General features: G+C 44.0%; 1 protein-coding gene across 5 annotated transcripts in view; it reads left to right on the top strand.

The window, feature by feature from the left end:
* The window catches only part of DGKD (diacylglycerol kinase delta), a 122,630-nt gene that overhangs the window by 48,572 nt on the left and 57,674 nt on the right, over positions 1–16,384 (top strand). The window lies entirely within an intron of this gene.

Below are 16,384 nucleotides of genomic sequence, written 5' to 3'. Positions count from 1 at the left end.
TGAATGGCTTCCTGCTCTTATCGTGGACGTCGTCACAGATAAAGGGCTGAGTTTGCCTCCCCACACCCGCCTCGTGCCTGCTCCCGTTACCCTTCTTGCCCCTTCTTGCCCTTCTGTCATGGGTGCTGCAGCAGGACGGCCTTCCCCAACGGCTGGCACCAGGCTCTCGGACTTAACCAGCTGCCAGAACTGTGAACCACGTACATTTCTCTTTTTTATAAATTACTCTGTGGTATTCTGTTACAGCAGCACAAAACAAACTAAGACACAGGCCGAGAGGGCTGCTTCTGCGTGACACCACATGTAAAGCTGCATCCGTGAAAGGCGGTTTGTATTTAAGTCATAGTATTTCTTATTGGCAGAAAATCATGAAGGTCGTGTGTATTAGAATTAGGTTTTGTCTGCTAAATTAGATTCCTGTGGCTTCCTTAACAAATTATCACATAACTGAAACAACAGAAGTGTATTCTGTCACACTTCTGGAGGCCAGAGATCCGAAGTCAAGGCTGTGCTCCCGAGGTTTCAGGAGCAGTCCTGCCCTGATGCTTCTCTCTGCCGCGGTGGCTGCAGTGCTTTAGTGTCTGTCTCTGTTTTCGCATGGCCTGTCCTTCCTCCTGTGTTTTGTCTTCTCTTTTATAAGGACCCTTATCATTGGGTTTAGGGCCCACTCAGATAATCTCAGATGATCTCTTCTCAAGATCCTTAACTGAATTACATCTGCAAGGATCACCTTTCCGTGTAAGGTCATATTCATAGGCTCTGGGTTTATAGCACGGACGTAACTGTTCGGAGCCAGCACCAAGCTGATTATAAGACAGAATAGCTCAGTAAGAAAGGAGTGATTATGTGAGGTTTTCTTCTTCCACACAGAGGAAAATAGTCCTCGGTCAGTACAGTCATTCTTCAGGCCCTGAACCCTGTCAGAATGTGCTTCTCCTGGTCCAAGAGGGCTGCCCGAGTGCCAGTAACCACTGTCACTCCTTTTGGGAGAGGGGCAGATGGAAAAGAGAAGCAAGTGTTTTTCCTCATAGGAATTCGTAATCTACGCAGGGTCCCTTAGAATAAGTCTGTGGGTATGACTTATGACCTTAAAATAGGTCTCAGTACCTGTAGTTCAGTGGGTAGGGCTCCAGCCACATACACCCAGGCTGGTGGATTGGAACCCAGCCTGGGTCAGGTAAACAACAATGACAACTGCAACCAAAAAATAACTTGGTGTTGTGGCTCTTAAGCCCAAGAGTTAGAGGTTGCTTTGAGCTGTGATGCCACAGCATTCTACTGAGGACGACATAGTTTGACTCTGTCTCAAAAAAAAAAAAAAATACGTGAAATAAAATAGGTCTCCATTGCAATCGTTAGTATTTTATTTTTGGCACTTACAGACATTCTGAGAAGAAGTTAGTAGGCTTCATCAGATGACCAAAGCTGTCCATGGCACAGAATAGGTGAGGAACTCCTGCTTGGCTTCCCCAGAGTATTACGTGGCACTTCTGCAGATATCCTGCCGGCCAACACCTAGTCCTGTGGTCACACTTCATACATGAGGCTCTTGGGATTGAGATCTCCAGGGTTTGTCACTAGTGCCAGCCTAATGATTGCCTTGAAATAACTTTATCAGAATAATCATCCTCTGTAAAGAGAAGAGTGCTTTTTCCTGCCCGTGTTTATATAATTTCCTTTTCCCCAAGTATTGTTGAAATAGTTTATGGTATCCACAAGGTATGTTATAAAGAAGGCCTTTATTAGCAGCGTGACTAGGGCAAGCTACTTCATCTTTCTATGACTTACTTTTCTCATCTAGGAAATGGGATTACTATAGACTTCATCTCATAGGTCACTGGGTTGGCACAGAAGTGTACTACGAATGTTCCCTACTTTTTATTTCCAGCACTGCTCATCACTACTTGTAAGCAAGTAATAGGGTTTAACTTGGTAACAGTAGCAGTTACTTTGAGTAGGAATTTCAAAGGATTTCAGGTGAGGTCAACTTTATGGATAGTATTAAAAATAGCATCTGCAGCTGAAGGGTAGATATCAGGAAAGACTTACTACTCTGTTTTGAGGCTATAACCAATAAAAACAGGAAACCTAGTGTAATTAAAAATATAAGATAACTTTAATTCTGAGTCAAAGTAATATTTTTAATTATTTTAAACATTGTCTATTTGGCGTTCATGTCTGCTGAATGAATGAACGTTTGCTAGTAGGCCTGCTTAGGGTGGAACCCTGCCTGACTTTGTCAGCTATTTCCAGCAGACGTCAGGTTGGGGGGCGGTTAGGGCTGCTCTTTGGGTGAGGAACCATGACCTTTATCCAGATTTCAACATCATTTTCCTTCTCAGCTTGTTTGGATCTCAGACATTTCCTTGGCAAAACCCTTAAGCCAGTCACTTTGGCTCAGACAGAGGAAAAACTGTATGTAACTGGCAAATTTCCCTGCACAAAAGACTCTTCCCGATTCCTCTGACTGCTGGCCTGGGACTGGGATGGGCAGAATTGTGTTTGTGAGTCCCTGAGTCCCCTGAGTCCTCCTGAGTCCTCCTGAGTGCTGAGTGTCTTTGCTTTGCCTGTTGGGAAGCCCCAGGCAGGTCACAGCTCCAGCCTTCTAGCCCCACTTCTGCAAACAAGCCTGCTCCCTTCCTGCCCCAGTGCTGGGTTCTAGGAGAAGCTTGACCATGTGTCCCAGCTATGCCAGCTTCTGGTGGTGGCATCTTGGGCACATTTTTAACCATCTGTGGCTTCATCCTCTCATCTGAAAACTAGGTAGTATTACCTGGCATGATGGTGGTGAAGGTATTGAGGCACCTGGTACAGAGTAGGTTCTCAGGGAGTGGCAGGCTGTGATTGTTAAAATGTGACGGCAGCAGGGGTCTGGGGGAGCAGGTACAGAAGGCAGTCAGCCCACAGAATCTGGTGCTTTATAATCCACGCTGTGTGCTCAGGTTGAAGGAGCAGGAAGGAGCAGGAAGGAGCAGGAAGGAGCAGGCATTGAGCCACATGGGCGGCTGTCTGTTTACTAAGTGAAGCCAGCACCTGCTTCTGTGGTACAGCTGGTCTGAAAGGCCAGATTACTCCGTGTGAGGGCTTCAGGTTTGGTTTTTAGAGTCACTCTAGGGAGACACACAGAGGGAAGGCACTGTCCTCTTTGGGGACCCTGGCTGGTGGGTGATGGAACCAGTTGTGACGTCTGTTCACATTGTGTAAAGTCTGGATGTGAGAAAGTCTGCTATTCGTCTGGGCTGTGTGTTCAGTAGGGTTGTGTTTGTGAAATCTGAGTCGCGTTATGTGTGTACTTGTGTGAATTGTTAACGCTTACTGTGCCTGTTGTTACTAACAAGTGTAGTGTACTTGCTAACTGCTTTTATTTATAAGTTACAGAGGAAATGAACCACGGACAGTAGAGAGACCATCATTGGACTATAGTACTTCAGTGAGGGAAAAAGATATGGGGGGAAGAAGGTATGTAGATTTGGCTGTATTTTTTCTTAGGATGTCTAGGAAATTAATGATTTTAGTCTTTCTTAACTCAGTATTTCTTGGTAAATGTGCCAGGGGTAGGATTGAGCCAAGTCGTGTCTTGTTTTTTTTCCCTGAAAGTTATGAAAAGGGTATCATTCTCTAGGAATTTGTGTTAAAAAAAAATCTTATGTTTCTATCCCAGAACAACTTGGTATTTCAGAGTACACAGAGGTCAAATCTCTATCTCCTTGAAACAACTTTCTATCAAATGAAGATACTTCCCTCGTCTGTGGTTGGGAGCCTGCTGTTTATGACCCAGTCATTCCTCCCCTCCGCAACTAGAACCTGGTTTGCAATGTTAAACTCAAAGATGAAACACTTGTGAGACAGGAGGGTGACTGTAGAGCAGTTGTCTCTAGACTTGTGTAGGAGGGCTGGCCCTCCAGACCTGGCCTGCTGTAGACCGTGCCCTGTGTGGAGCCGTCCAGGGCTGTGGCTGGGCTCACCTCTTTTTCTGTAACCTAGTTGTTCACTGGCCACAAAGCCCACGAGAGACTGGAGCGGGATCATTAGGCGTGGGAGTAGTCCCACTCTGTCCTTTGATTTCCTCCTGTTCATAAAAAGAGGGGTGAAGGGACACTGACCATGGAGGCAGGAACTTTGGGATTTATCCTGCGCCTGACTTTTTTTTGAGACAGAGTCTCAAACTTGGCTCAAGTGATCCTCTTGGCTTCCCCTCCCAAGTAGCTGGAACTGTAGACGTCTGCCACAATGCCTTATTAGTTTTCTATTTTTAGTAGAAATGGGGTCTTGCTCTTGCCCAGGCTGGTCTCAAACTCCTAAGCTCAGCCGATCTACCCCGCCCGTCCCTGTGCCCAACACTGACCAGGAGCTGGTGCCCCTTCTTTGGCTGTAAGGCAAGGGCACAGGTGCAGCTGCTCTGCCAGGGCCGTGTCCAGCTCTACTCTGTGTTTTGAGGACTGAACGTCATGGTTTGCTTCGTGTGTGAAGTATCTAATCACACCAGGCACTAGATTGGGTGTGTGTTGCTCCTAAAGCTCTCAGTGCTGGTCTGTCCACTGCCAATTCATACGGCCCGCTAATTATTTTTAGCACCTGCTTTGACTTGCATATGTTTCCTGGCTTGGATGACAAGCTCTGTGGGCACTCCGGTCATTCAGGGAAAGGTTCATACTGTTGTTTAATGAATATTCCAGTGCACTAAAATATGTTGATATGAAAAATATTTTTACAGCTTAATTGAAGTATAATTGATATGCAATAAGCTACAATATTTAAAGTATACAGTTGGATAGGTTTTCTCTCATACACACACATATGTGCATTGAAACTGTTACTACAGTCAGGACAGCATTTCCATCACCCTGAAAGTCCCCTTGTAATCCACCTTTCTTTCTATGCCCCTTCCCAGGCAAACGTGGATCTGTTTTCTGTCATTGTAGATCTTTTTGGATTTTTAGAAGACTACTATTAAAATTGAATAATGCAGTATGTACTTTGCTTTTCTGTCTGACATCTTTGACTTGGTGTAATTGGTTTTGGAGTTTTCATGGTGGATATGTCAGTCATTTTTTTTTATTACTGAGTAGCATTCCATTGTATGGGTGGTCCACAGTTTATTCTGTTGGTTGGTATTTGGCTAGTTTTTACTTTTGAGCTATTGCAAATAAAATTGCTGTGAACGTTTGTATACACATCTTTATGTGGACATGCGCTTTCATTTCTCTTGGGTAAATACCTAGTACGCTAGGTTGTATAGTGAGTGTTGTTTAACTTTTTAAGAGACCGCCAAACTGTTTTCCAGAGTGGTAGTACCATTTCACATTCCCAGGAGCTGTGCATGAGAGTTCTAGTTGCCTTACACTCTCAACAACACTTGGTGTGGCCAATCTTTTAAATTTTAGATGATGTAATAGATGCATAAAGTATGTATTTCATTGTGGTTTTAATTTCCGTCTCCCCAGTGACTAAAAATGTCAGCATCTTTTCATGGGCTTATTGGCTACTTGGTATCTTGTTCTGTTAAGGGTATGCTAGAATCATTTGTCCATTTTTGTATTTTTTTTTAGCTTACTGAGTTTTAAGTTTCTGAGTGTATTCTGTATATATGAAGTACTTACAAGGTGTTGGCCTGATAAATGTGTTGTGCGTGTTTTTTCCTAGTCTGTGGCTTGCCTTTTCCTTAGTGACATTGTTAGAATAACAGAAATCTTTCTTCCTGGAGAAATTGAATTTATAATAACTTTTTTTGTGTGTGTGTGGTTTTTGGCCAGGGCTGGGTTTGAACCTGCTACCTCTGGCATATGGAACCAGCGCCTTACTCCTTTGAGCCACAGGTGCTGCCCAGTAATTTTTTTTTTTTAAACAGTCTTGGTCTGTTGCTCTGGGTAGAGTGTAATGGTGTTATCCTAGCTTGATACAACCTCAAGCTTCTGGGCTCAAGTGATTCTTTTGCCTCACCTTTTAAAGTTGCTGGACTACAGACGTGTGCTATGACAGCTGTCTTTTCTGTTTCAACAGGGTCTTGCTCAGGCTGGGATTGAACTTTTGAGCTCAAGTGATGCTCCTGACTTGGCCACCCTAGGATCACAGGCATGAGCCACAGTGTTTGGCTTTATTAGTTTGTCTTAATGGTTCATTCTTCTTGGATTGTATCCAGGAAACCCTTCTCTACTTGAGCTTGCACAGATGTTTTTAAGAAGTTTTGTAGTTTTTGGTGTTACGTTAGAATTACGATTGATACTGATTTTTTCCCACATGGTTTTTCAGTTTTTTGAGGCACATTTATTGAAGATACAGTCCATTCCCCATTTAATTACCTTTGTCAGCTTTGTCAAATGTCAGTCGAGCTTTTGTTTTTGAGTTTCTTTTCAGACTTTCTATTCTGTTTCATTGGACTGAATACCAGCACTTAGCTTAGTAGCATAGTTTCTTGATTATTGTAGTTTTATAGTGAGTGCTGAAATCAGATAGGTAAATCACCTAACATTTTTCTCTGCCTTTAGTGAACAAAAGTTTATCTAACTTTATTTATTATCAACATTGCTATGGTTGGCTGCTGGCCACATCCACTGAGGTAGTTGGGTTCAAACCCAGCCCTGGGCTGCTAAACAATGACAACTGCAACAAAAAAAATAGCCAGGTGTTGTGGCAGATGCCTGTATTCCCAGCTACTTGGGAGGCTGAGGGAAGAGACTCGCTTAAGCCCGAGAGTTAGAGATTGCTGTGAGCTGTGACACCACAGCATTCTCCCGAGGGGGACTTAGTGAGACTTTGTCTCAAAACAAAACAAAAGAACCCCCCCAGAATATTGCTGTGGTTATTGTAAGTCCTTAACATTTTTCTAGAAATTTTAAAATTAATTTTTCAATTTTTACAAGTAAGATGTACTGGAATCTTGATTGAGATTACATTGAATCTGTACAGCTCAATTTGGAGAGAATTGATACCCTCTTTGTCTTTGGGTCTTCTGGGATGTGAACATGATCTATCTGTTTTTTTAGGTCTTTTAAAGGTTTTCTGATCAGTGTTTTGTCGTTTTAATTGTAGATGTCTTTAATGTCTTTTGTTAGATTCATTTCTACATAGCTTATGTTTTTGTTTTTATTAACTAAATGAAATTTATAAAAAAAAATTCCAGTTGTTTGCTGCTAATATATAAGAATACAGTGGATTTGGTGACTTTGAAAATAGTGCTGGCATGTAGTAGTTGTTTTCTATCTAGAAATGTCCATATAAACAGTCACATATCTGCAAATTAGGGATAGCTTTGCTAATTTTCTGACTTAGATGCCTTTTACTTCCTTTTCTTGCCTTATTGCAAAGACTCGGACTTGCAGTCCAATGTTGGAAAGTAGGAATCCTTTCACGTTTTCCAATCTTAGCAGGAAACAGAGGCTTTCATCAAGTACGATGTTAGCTGTGGGCATTTTACCGATATTCTTTATCAGTTTGAGGATGTTCTTGTTTGTTGAGAGTTTTTTTTGTTATGAATGGGTGTTGAATTTTGTCAAACACTTTTTTTGTATCAGTTGAAGTAATTATATGAGTTTTCTTCTTTAGTTTGTTAAAAGGGCATATTAAATTGATTGATTTTAAAATTTAAACCAACCTTGCATTTCTGGGATACATCATATTTGCTCATGATCTTTTTATTTATTGTTGGATTCAATTTGCTGTATGTTTTATTTTGTTAAGGATTTTTACATCTAATTGTATGAGGAATGTAATTTCTTCCCCTCCTTCCCTCTCTCCCTTCATTCTTTTAAACTTCCTCTTTGACTTTCTTTTCATCTTTCTCAGGTTTTGGTGGTAGGGATAAGCTGCCTTCATAAAACATGTGAACTGACATCATACAAGAGGAGGGTCAGTGTTCCCCTTTATTTATGATAAAGTTTGTGTTAAGTTTAGTTTTCTTTTGTTTTATTTGTCCTTTTCTGTTTTCTCTCATTCTCCTTCCCTACCTTTCTTTATTTTTTTCTAGAATTTTTCAGTGGAGACAGAGTTTTTTTGTATGCGGCAGGAAGATTTTATTTTTTATTTTTTTAATATTTTTTTTCTTATATTTGTTTATTTATTGAGACAGAATCTTACTATGCTGCCCTGGGTAGAGTGCCATGGCGTCACAGCTCACAGCAACCTCAAACTCTTAGGTTTAAGTGATTCTCTTGCCTCAGCCTCCAAAGTAGCTAGGACTACAGGTGCCCGCCACAATGCCTGGCTATTTTTTGGTTGCCATTGTCATTGTTGTTTAGCAGGTGTGGGTGGATTCGAACCCGTCAGCCTCCGTGCACATGGCTGGTGCCATAACCACTGTGCTATGGGCGCCAAGCCTCTTTTGATCGTTTTGGTAATAAATTCAGCTTTTTAAATGGTTATAGTCTGTTCAGACTTTTTGTTTCTTGTGTCCATGTTGACATTTTACGCATCCTCTTCCTTCTCCCTCTGACTTGTGTCTGTTGGAAGGAGAAATGGAAACTTTAATGAGAGAAGAGACGTCCTGGGTCTTATTGACCTTTTTCCAGCCCAGTGCCCCAGTGCCATGCCTGGCACCAAGGAGCCATTCAATAAATACTATTGGCTTAATTTGCTTGTTGTTGCCGTATTTCTGTTCCATCTCTGGGGAGCTGTTCTGTCTCTTTTATCCACGTGAGACTGTGTCACAGCCATGCCATGACAAAGAGCGATGGCTTCTGAGTCATGGCAACTGGCCTTGGCCACCCAGTGTGCCATGCCCTCCCACGGTGGCTGTTCAAATTCCCGATGAGACACAGGCCATTTGAGTCAGGGCTTGCCAGTGGAAAGCATATTTTTAACCTTTTCCTGTTCTGGTCTTTTAAAATGTTAAATCCTGCCATTGACATGACTACTTTTCATTTTTGCAGTGTGCTTGAAATAACAGAGGAACAAGAGAAAGCTTTGTGAGCTTGGTCAGAGGACAGGGATAAACCATCACTGAACATCCAACTAAAATTTAGGGAGAGGATGGTTGCAGATGAGGGAGGATAATTCCAGTAGGCACTTGGCCTGTGTATGATTACCTATCTGACTGGGAATATGGTCTGAGATGGCCTTTCCTCTGAGATGGATAGATTACAGATGACAGCCTCTCGACTGGGTATATGAATCAGTCAGGGAGTTAAAGCAGACAGAGTAAATTGGACTAAGCATTTCTCTTTGAAGATAATGACTTCTGTACCTTTTTTTTTTTTTTTTAAGAGAATGACTTCTGTAGACTGCATGTAGGTCCCTAGCGTCTAGAAGGGTCTGTGACCACTTGTCCTTGGCATCTTAAGGGGGCTGGTCTTTGCATACCTGCAACAGCTACAGAGATTGGCTTGGGAGTCGGGCTCCCTCATTAGAGCTGAGAACTTAGAACAACAGCTCTAAGTCCCCTTCTTGGGCTAGAGCTGAAGGACACAATCTCATGTTAATCAGAGTGTCAAGTTCATTTGCCAGAATACACAGCTCCTTTAGACCATGAGAGTCACCAGACAGGCACTCTGTCCTCTATGGGCCAGAGCATACTCTGGACAAGGTGACTTGGCCAGCTGTCTCCTGGTCCCAGCTCTCTCTCATACAAGCAATATGGCCTTGATGAGTCACTTGTCCTCTCTGGCCATCTGTTTCCCAGTGCATGACATGAGGTTAGGGCAGACAGACTTCCAGTCATGAGCGTGTGCTGTGAGTTTGCGACCTCATCTTTTAGATGGTTCTTGAGCAGGACTGTGTGACACCTGTGACACTTTCAAATGTCTCAGGTGTCATAGTCCTTGTCTCTGCAGTCCTGTAGCTTTGCTTCACTGTGGTAAAATTTGGAACCTTCATGTTATGTTTTTTTTTTTTTTTTCCTTTAGGAAATGCAGTAGTGATGTGTTTAAAGACATTTTCCTTAGAATTATTTTTAGAGAAGAGATGACTGTGCCAGTGCTTTGCATGGTGGATTGGCTTCAGGGGGGCGAGGCACCTCCATGCAGAGTGAGCACCTGGCCATTCTTTTCTGGGCACTGGCCCGGAGCAGATGTATCACCCCGAGTTCCCTGTCTGAGGGAGTTGTAGAGGGTGCACCCACACTTTGGATTTTACCCCTGCTGGCCTAGTTCTTTGCCAGGAGTGAGACTTGAGAGCATCCTCACACAAGTTGCAGTTTGACCTCAGCGGGAGATGTGGTGGTTTTCCTGGATGGCCAGTGGGCGGGCTGGAGCATAGTAAAGTTGGAGTACATGGGGATCCTCAGCTCACAGAATAAACTCTTAATTCGCATGTGAAATCGGAGTAGGGTGTGCTCGGGAGGTTATGCTGAAATATGGTGATTGTAGTAGTTTTTAACTTCGTAGGGTTTTACATTCTGTCTGTATTATTAAGCATACAGACACAGTTTTGAGGTGTAACACTTTGGGTAACAGGAAGTGTTGACTTCTGTATTTATCAAGCATATACTAAACAGCATGCCATGTACTCAGGGATTCATCTGGGGACAGAAAGGGACCCCTTAGTTGTAGAGCCAGCGGCGGAGGAAAGGGACAAGTTGCACATTCCTTCTTTTATGCAGTAATTGTGTTTCACTTCTCCAAGTCAGATTCTCTTTATACTCTTTGCAAGATATATGTGACCAATAACTTATATAAGAGGTTAGCCTCAGACCTTTTTTTTGAGACAGAGTATTGCTCTGTCACACTGGCTGGAGTGCCCTGGTGTCATCATAGCTCACAGCAACTTCAAATTCCTGGGCTCAAGTGATCTTCCTGTCTCAGCTTCTTGAGTAGCTGGGTCTGTAGACATCCTCTACAATGCCTGGCAATTTTTCTGTTTTTGGTAGTGACTCACTCTTGCTCAGATTGGTCTTGAACTGTCTAGCTCAAGGTATCTTCTCGCCTTGGCCTCCAGAGTGCTGGGGTTACAGACATGAGCCACCATACTTGGCCCAGCAGCAGATTTTTTCTATAAAAGGGCCAGGTATTTTAGGCTTCGTGGATCTGGGGTCCCTGTGGTAATTGCTGAACTCAGGTATAGCCATGGGCAGCATGTAAATGTTCAAATTCAACTGTGTTCCAGTAAAACTTTATTTAAAAAACAGGTGGCTGGCCATACTTTCCTCACCCTGGAATTGATTTGCAGTGTTATTATTTTAGCTTTATTAAATCAGGCTCCCTTGGTGATGCTGCCTATTTGAGTTTAGAGTTTTCAGTGCTTATCTTATGAATTAAATCAATTTATCTATATTTGGCACATGGGCGATAAAGACGACTCCATTTTTGTGCCTTGGTTTTCTTCTCTGTGTGACAATGAGGATGGTTTCTCAACTTAGATTAAGTTGGGGATGGTAAGAAGAAAACCCAAGTAACACTGAACAGTCTTGGAAGGGTGTGGCAGCTTCTGTGGGCAGAGACCCAGGCACCTGCTGTCTTTCTGCTCAGCTGTTGTTGGAATGAGGTTCCCTTCTCAAGGTCACCTTGTAGATTTAAGAGCCAGTGGCCCAGTGGCATAGCTGCTGCTGAGTCATCCCTCTTCAAGAGCTTTCATGGAAGCCCCTGCCCGAGAGGTGTTGTCTCCTTGCCTTCTTTGCTGTCCCGAGCTGCAGGGTTGAGGGGGTTTGGTTGGAGGCCATATGGTTGAAGGGGGTTGTGTAGGTAACTGGGGGTAATTATCTTAGGTATTGATTTTTGTAGGAAAAAAAAGCCACGTAGAGAAATTTAAAAACAACTTTTACTGTGGACAATTTGAGAAATACAGAAAATCAGAAGGCAAAAAAAAAAATCCACCTTAGTGCCACCACTCAAGATGGGGACGTCCAGTTGTACTGTGTGTGCTGCCTTTTAAATCTTTTTTTTTTTTTTTAAATTTAGTACTCTCATATAAATACACTTTCTTTTCCCCCACATAACAACATTTACTATCTTAACCACTTTTAAGAGTACAGTGTAACTCTGCCCTTCTATAAATTCTTTGTAAACCTTGTTTTTCCCTTCTCATGTGGCTTTTTGTTTGTTCTCTGCTTGGCAGCTATTCCATGGTTTACTTAACTGCTGGAAGTGTTGAATATGAAAACAGCCTTGAATCAGTTCATAAGGTGGGGATAAGACTTTGTCCTGAGGGTGGACACCTGGCTGCAGTCAGCAGATGCAGGGCTCTTACCTTGGCCGCTCCCTCTGGGAGAGTATTGCTTTATCAGGTTGACCTTCAGTGATCAGAACAGTGGCCCGCTCAGAGATTGCCTTTGAGCCTTTTCCCCTTCTCTTCTCTGATACTTTCTGACTATCACATTACTGTGTATGTACTTGGGTATGTGCAGATCTACCATCAAATAAACCCAGAGAAAAATGGATCAATACGACAGTATGGTGGCTATCAGACTTAATAAGGCCAGAACACTCCCATGTTCTCCCCCCAGCCCTTTAAGACCCACTGCCAGGGAACTTCGGCCTAGGTTTCTTTATGGCTGGGGCTGCCAGGTGTTTGAGCTCCCTGTCCCCTTTGTGACAGCTGAGGGGTGCAGGCACACTCCTTTCTGCTGTGGTGTGTTTCTCTAATGAGAAGTATACTGGCTCAGCAGCCAAGAGCTGAGGTCACCAACTGCAGGACGCAGCCAGCCTGGGAGAAGCATAGCCCTTGACACACACACAGGCCTTCAGCCTCGCGTCTGCTTCCTCCCTGCTGCTGTGTGCAGTGTAGCCACAAACTCTGCCTTGGAATTGCTTTTTGCATCTCAGCTCTTTGTGCATTTTGCCTTTTATTTCCATACTTCAACTGCGGCAACTCCTGTCTGTCAACTTTTAAAAAAAGTTTAAAAGTTCTGTATTAACTGTAGTATTTCCTTATATAGTTTTTTACTTGTGCTAATGTTTTAAAAAATTAGGATTGTTGTTGTTTCATTAAGACTTGATTACAAATTTGCACAGGTTCTGAGCTGCCCGCCCCAGCTTGCCTTTTCCCATGAGACTTCTTATTTAAATATTTTTGTTGTGCACTTTTGCAAAATGTGAGGGTTCTGGGGGACTCAAAAATTACATTATAGCAATAACACCTGTAGTGTTTTACGGATGCTAAGAATTTTAAATTCTCTTTTTAATACAAATAACATGCATTGTAGATCATTAAGAATAGATAATCCAAACAAAAGCCACTCAGAAGTCCTCTCACTGAGGTTCTAGATATCAGCATTATTATATAGACCTGTATATGGGTAGGGGTAAAGGGGATGAGGGAAGTGAGATTGATCCAAAGAGGATATTTGGGGATACATTGTGTTGGAACAATAGCACAGGTCAGGGTGGCGTGTGTGCTTCTGACATCTGGTGGGTACAATCCAGGGAGGCTGTTCAGTTCCTGAAATGCAGCCTGTAGTATGTGCAGACAGCCCCCTTAGCAAAGCATTATCTGGCCCAGAGTGTCAGTGGTGCCGAGATTGAGACCCTTGTATACACAAATAATTTTCTTGCCTTTTCTTGTGAATATCAGTCAATACGCTTTTACACACAGTGGGATCAGTTATACATTAGTGACCTGCTTTTTATATTACTTGATGAACATCTTTCTATGTCCATAAATACTCATACTCATCACCCTTTTAAAAATTGCCCATATGGCATTCCTCCATATGAGCGTGTTGTAACTCACTAATCCTTTGCCAGTCCCTCTGTTTGGAGGCCTGGGTTATTTCGGGCATCACTGGAAGGAGCTCGCTTGCTTGTATGTTGCTGTCTGCATCCTGGCTTACAGTTAGCAGCCTGCTGTTGGGGACGTGCCCTCCTGGAGTGCCGCCTCTGAACTTGTGCCTGTCATGGGCAGTAATATTGCCTTCCTCCCAGGGGCTCTCACATCCCCAGCCTGCCCCCAGCTCAGGGCAGGCTCAGATGTCTAATTTTCCTGCAGTCCAGCACGTTGCAAGACTTGTTGAAGCTCTGCTGAAACAGTGAGTGCATAAGGGACATGGAAAAGTCCATCATGCTTCATTTTTAGGTAGGAAAATGCTCACTTTTTGCGCTCTCTCTCTTTTTTAAAATCTATCTTCTGATAGATTATGTGTGATTTTAACTTCAACAACTTGACTTTGCTCCATGCCTAGGCTTCCTGAGTTCCTGGGATGTGGGATGGGTCAGGGCAGAGGGTGCCTTGCTGCGACTGTGAGAGGCACCTGTAGCTGTGATGGCCAGACCCCCTCCTTTCTTCCAGAGCTGCCCTGAGGCTGGGGGTGAGGTACTGCCCTGCAGAAGAGGTGCATGGCAGCAGTCCGTGCCTGGGTCCTCCTTTGGGGTGCACGGAGTTGTTGGGTGTGGGGTGAGGGGTGACGCAGTGCTCTGTGGAGGTCTGGACCTGGATGCTGGGTTCTTTCCGCACAGGCCTTCTGGGAGCTTGTTTGTGTGGCAGTGTCTATTTTTGTTTAGTGCGGTGCTCCGTGAGGAAGTCTGTTGTGTACGCACATCCTAGCTGCTTTGAATGCTCTCGGGGGCTTCCAGGTAGGGAGTCGTGCGTGGGGAATCCAGGGTCTGGGGCAGCACTGGACGGCAGGATGTGAGTAACAGGAAGTGACAGAAATTACCCAGGGCGCCAGAGGCTTATTCTCCGCCACCTTTCCAAGCGCCATGGAGCAGGAGCTATATTTAGCAGAGCGTTTCCGACCTCCTAGTCCTGCCCAGCACTGTCCCTTTGCTTCTCTCTGTTGGTGGCTGAATGGCCTGGTGCTGACTTATTTCTTGGGCATCTCTGATCTGCTTTGTGATCTTCAGGTTCTCATCGACTGATTTTAAAACTCATTTTTTTTGTTTCTGCTGGGTCACTCGGATGTACACGGAGCACTTGGAGAATGTTCTGAGAGAGGGGAGGGAAGCAGGTAAGAGATCAGGTGACGGTGATGATCAGACCATGGGCGCTGTCTGGGTAGTCAATGGTAAGTGTTTAAAATGAAGTAAATGAAGGGAATTGTGTGTTACCGGAAGACTCTCCAGAGGGTCGAGTGTTGGACCAGATGTCTCCGAAGCCGAAGGCCAGGGATTTTAAAGCTATAGCCTTGTCCACGTGCTAGAAACATTCTCTTGTTCTCACCTGACCAGACAGAAAGCCTGCAGGTGGGAGTAGCTTCTCTGTGGTGAATTCCTATTGTCTAAGGTTTTTTTAATGAGAGAAAATTTCTCTCCAAGGCCCCTAAACAAGCTCTACAGAGGCTGGAAGTTGTCTACCCAGATTTGTACTGCGTTGGGCACAGGTGAACTTTTGCCCATGTCTGTCTGCTTCTTGGGTGGTGCAGCACACGTGTCTCTGTGTACTTTGAGGAAGTTTCTAGGGTGTGATATTAGTTTGTGGTGGCAGCCATCGTAACGATTCATGGGAGGGGGTGTTTTGGAAGAGAGAAGGTATTTTTCTTGGTCTCCTCTGAAAGTCTCCTTGTGTGAGGTCCTGCCAGTACCTCCCCCTTCCTCCCTTCATAAAGTGTCAGCCTTGTTTTCATACCCGAAGCCAGCTATTTAGGAGTCAGGAACCGACTCCAGGATGAGAAATTTGAGAGGCAAATTGAGAACAGTTGTGTCTGCCATGCAATGCCCAGCGGTCAGCAGCGGCCTGCCAGGGTGTGTAAAGCTCTGGGGGCACCAAACAGGGTGTTAGAGATGGTGAATGAATGAATTCCAAGTGTGGGCTTGTGGGAGGACCCCCTCCTCACACCCCAACACAGTTTTATCAGCAGAATCCATCCATGGTGCGGGGCCTGACTAACCCATTGCCTTCTGTATGGCTCAATTAGAAACACATGTGTAAGCACAGTCGTGTAGTGTGTGTCGAGTATTTTAGCATGTTTCTGGCCAAAGCATTTAAAATGGTGAACAATTAGGTATACTTTCCAGCCTTGAGAAATAAAGGTTGTGGATATCATGGCGGCCCTTTGAATTTTCTTTCTTGTTTTCGTCCCCTCCTGCCCTCCCTCCTCAGGGTTGCCAGGATTCTGAGTTTGCATGATTCTCTTCTTTCTCTACGTGTGTCTGTAGACACAAACACTATATAGAGTATCATTTAGCCAGTTTTTAAATGCTGAACCAAGAGCATATTGGACACCTCCTGTGGTGCTGTTTCTGAGATTTATTCACATGGTTATATCTTCTTCAGTTAAGTGGTTCCAGGTTTAAAGTAATTGATTCCTAGAGGCTAGGCTGGGCTGTGCCCTACAGACTTGCTCAGGTCCAGCCTGAGTTGAGGCCACAGAGCCGGTTTTTACACTGGGCCCAGTGTATCGGCGTCCCACTGTTGAGTTATGTCTTCCCACCTCTCACCATTCTAAACAGCCAGCATGGCATTCTTACTGTTACCCTCCCTGGGCACACAGGTAAGAGTGTCTCTAGAATGTGTTTCTAAGGATCGCTCACCAGATACGTGTGCTTTCAGCTTGACCAGAGGGCATCAGGCTGCTCTCCAGAAC

This window comes from Otolemur garnettii, unplaced genomic scaffold, assembly GCF_000181295.1.
Source record: "Otolemur garnettii isolate 467f Iridium unplaced genomic scaffold, OtoGar3 scaffold00013, whole genome shotgun sequence".
NCBI classification, from domain to species: domain Eukaryota; kingdom Metazoa; phylum Chordata; class Mammalia; order Primates; family Galagidae; genus Otolemur; species Otolemur garnettii.
The sequence above is the reverse complement of the archived record's forward strand: the minus strand, read 5'-3'. Positions and strand labels throughout refer to the sequence as shown.